The sequence below is a fragment of the Ovis aries genome, chromosome 5 (assembly GCF_016772045.2).
Source record: "Ovis aries strain OAR_USU_Benz2616 breed Rambouillet chromosome 5, ARS-UI_Ramb_v3.0, whole genome shotgun sequence".
Lineage (NCBI taxonomy): Eukaryota > Metazoa > Chordata > Mammalia > Artiodactyla > Bovidae > Ovis > Ovis aries.
In genome coordinates this window covers 36,241,229-36,244,863 of record NC_056058.1, presented here as the reverse complement: position 1 = coordinate 36,244,863, position 3,635 = coordinate 36,241,229, and the positions used below count along the sequence as shown (strand labels likewise).

The 3,635-nt window shown below is 43.3% G+C and overlaps 1 pseudogene; it reads right to left on the bottom strand.

The window, feature by feature from the left end:
- Positions 1 to 2,132: 2,132 nt before the first annotated feature.
- On the bottom strand, positions 2,133 to 2,664 carry LOC101119981 (peptidyl-prolyl cis-trans isomerase H-like; annotated as a pseudogene).
- Between the last annotated feature and the right edge of the window lie 971 nt (positions 2,665 to 3,635).

Genomic DNA, 3,635 nt, shown 5'->3' with positions numbered 1-3,635 from the left:
GATCTCGCGAGATGTGGCTGGGAAGATGACTTTGCCCGGTCAAGAAATCTCGCGAGGTTTGGGCACCGCAGGCTCCTTTGCGACTTTGGCACGCGCGCTTCTTTCTTGTCGCTGCGGAGCTCGTGCGGTGGATTCTAAAGTCGGTTGTTCCACGGCAGCCCCTTCCTCTGGGGCAGGGCCATGCGGTCCTTGGCTCAGGGTTCTCACCTTGCTCACGGCCAACTTTGATACTTCTCATTTTGTTCTCATGAAGGCCCTGTTATATGGGAATATCCTTTTCATTTCACTAGGAGGGCAACAGAGGCTCAGAACCTAGAAATGATTTACTCACGAGTTCGCTACTAGTAAGTGGTAGAGCTGGGACTCGATTACTTTTATATTAGGTACTATTTGAGTTCCAGGTGCTGACGCCTAGGCCAGAACTCTCCCTAACCTCCACTCCAAAGTAACTGTCAAAAGTCAAAATGTAACCTTCCAACCCCACACCTGCTCGTTCCCTAGTCTTTCGGAGCCCCAATCTCTTGCTATGGTATTTGTAATGTCCTTACTGGTCCCTTCACTTACCTTTCAGGTATTCCCAAAACAGCAGCCCCAGCGATCCTCTTAAAGCGAACCATGTCATGACACCCCATGCTTAAATTCTTCAAAACCTTCTCATCGTTCTTTTGTAAAAGTCAAAGTCCTTGGTTTAGTCGATAGGGCACTATACAATATGAATTTTCTTAACCTTCCTGACCTCATCACCTACTGTGTTAGCCTCCAACCCCTTCATTCCTGTCCCACTTACCTTGTTCTGGAATGCACTTCCCCCACACATCTCATGGCTCAGTCTCATTTCTGTGTGCCCTCCACATACACCTCATACCCTCCTTTCCTGCTCTCTTTATTTTTTCTCCTTAAAACTTACTATCAGATACAGCATGTACTTCACTTTTTATCTTATTTGTTGTTTGTTTCCCCACTAGAAGTCAAGCCCCAAGAAAGCAGGAATTTTGTCTGTTTGGTTCTCAGCTGAATCTCCAGCACTTTGAAATAAAGCCTGAATCCTCATAGGTGCATACAAAATATTTGTTGAATAAATGAAACTTTTGATATAAAGTTATTTCAGTCTTACTTATTCAAATGTTTGTTGAGAGTTTTCTATGAGCTACATGTTTTGGGGCATTGGAATACAGTGGTGAACAAGACAGACACAGGAGGGACTTCCCTGGTGGTTCAGTGGTTAAGACTGCACTCCTAATGCAGGGGGTTCAGGTTCAATTCCTGGTCAGGGAACTAGATCCCACATGCTGCAGTGAAAGAACCACCATGTTGCAATGAATATCTAATATCCCATGTGCCGCAACTAAGACCTGGTACAGCCAAACAAATAAATTATTAAAAAAAGACAGACAAGGAATCTCTAGTAGAGTGTTTTTTATTCTAGTGAAGGAGAGTATATAGGTCAACAGGTAGAGAAAATAAAACAGGAATATATATCGTGTGAATGATAGGAGAGGAACATTAGGGTGGTAAGAGAAAGCCTCTGAAGAAATGACAGTTGGCTTAAGACCTGACTGAGGAGAATGGAATGGCCGTGCAAAGAGCTGGGGAAGAGTGATTCAGGCAGAGGAAACAGTAGGTACAAAGGCCCTGAGGCAGGAGTAAGCTTACTGTTTAGGAGGACAAGAAAATGGACAGTATGACTGTAGTCCAGTGAACAAGGGTGACAGTGATATCAAAGGAGGAGGAGGAGGAAGTAGAGGAGAAGAGATTTTTGTTGCCTGAGATCACACAACTCATCAGTTACTCATTTAGCTCTGTGAATTTGGAATTCTAGCTCTGTGTCAGGTCTCATGCCAGGCGCTGGAGCTTCCAGTGCAAGAGATGACTGATGTTTGTGCAGTGCTTTATAGTTTATGAACCACCTTTAACATTAAAATAAAATGACTTTATTTACAGTTGGCTTAAACACAAAATTTTGGGTTCTGAATCTGTGGTGCTTCCAAGGTCTCTTGACAAATGGGGCAGCAGCCAGCAGGGAAGCCAGCACAGGGGCCAATCCAAGTTATCTTACTCAAGAGCATCACATTGAACAAGGGAAGACCTGCAGTGGCAGAGGTAGAGGGTCTGAGATTAAGTCTCCCTCTGGACTAAATCTCCCCACACTGTGAGATCACTACAGGCAACTTGGTCTTATTGTTGGAGCCTGTGGGAACATTCTCAATCTTTCTCATCACCAAAAGTCCATCAATGATTTTTTCCAAACACCATGAGCTTCCTATCTAGCCAATCACACTAACAGCAGGTGATGAAAAACTGGCAGCCATTTGTACTGGGACCGCTGTTTGTCACGGAAAGCAGGCCTGGAGCTAAGTGTCTAAACTTAAAATTTTCATCTGCCAATGGCCCCCAGTAGATACTGGTGACTCAAGTACCATCTCCATTAACAAAATCTCCACCCTGAATCATGAAATCTTTTATGACCCTGTGGAAGGTACTCCCTTTGTAGCCTATTGGAACCCCATCTTTTCTGAATTCTGTGCAGAACTGCCTAAAATTCTCTGCAGTCTTAGGCACAATGTCTGCAAAGAGCTCAGTCTTCATGTGGCCAACTTCCTGGCCACCAATGCTGTCATCAAAGAATACCATGGGATTGATGAGGCTTGAATTTGTCACTGTCATGGCTCTGACCCAGAAGCAGATGAAACACCTTTAACATTTAATCGTCAGGCTGGTTCTCTTATGATAGATTCTTATTTTTCAATAAAGGCAGAGAGGTAAAGGTTTTATCAGAGTCACACAGCTTTATTAGTGACAGAACCTAGTCACTCTTGTACTTGAACATATCAGTCCTCAAACTGGAAATCCATGGCTTTTTGCCAATACCAGATGACCTAAAAACCAATGACTATATGTTACTTATTTATCTTAAAGAGGATTTCTAGATACTTATATTTGCATTTTGCTGCTTGCTAAGTCGCTTTAGTCATGTCTGACTCTGCAACCCTGTGGACTGTAGCCCACCAGGCTCCTCTGTCCATGGGATTTTCCAGGCAAGAATACTAGAGTGGTTTGCCATCTCCATCTCCAGGGGATCTGAATTATTCAGTTACAAATACAACTCTGTTTAAGTCCCAGAACTCAAGCATATGTAATTTAAAAAACACAATGGAACAAATCTTGAGAATGGGATAGTTAAGATGCTTTAGGTTTTTGAAAAACAATCCCCAGTTCCTCACTGTCAATCCAATTAGATACTCAAAATAATTTCCATTTATTCTCCAAAGAGTGCTGTCACGATTTGTCTCCTGTGTCTTTACCGACCAGAGTCCTGAGCCACACACCGAGTAGCTGAACAGCCATGTTCCCAGTTTTCTGCTTTGTCTCTGTGTAAATGCCTCTAATATTGGTCTAGGCCTGGACTCCTTATTGGGACCCAGCAGTCTAGGTAATGCCTTGTGTTTGTGGGGCTGGCTTTTTTATTTCTTTCCTGTGGAAAATGAGAACCACTTCTCTGCATATTCTACGGTGTACTGTTGCTATCGGAGAAGAACAATCGCAAGGAAATGGCTTTGCCAAGGGATAGGAATTGACCACAGTTCAGCAAATCAGTTGGATAAACACTGATTGTGTGCATTCTTGGGCATATAAAC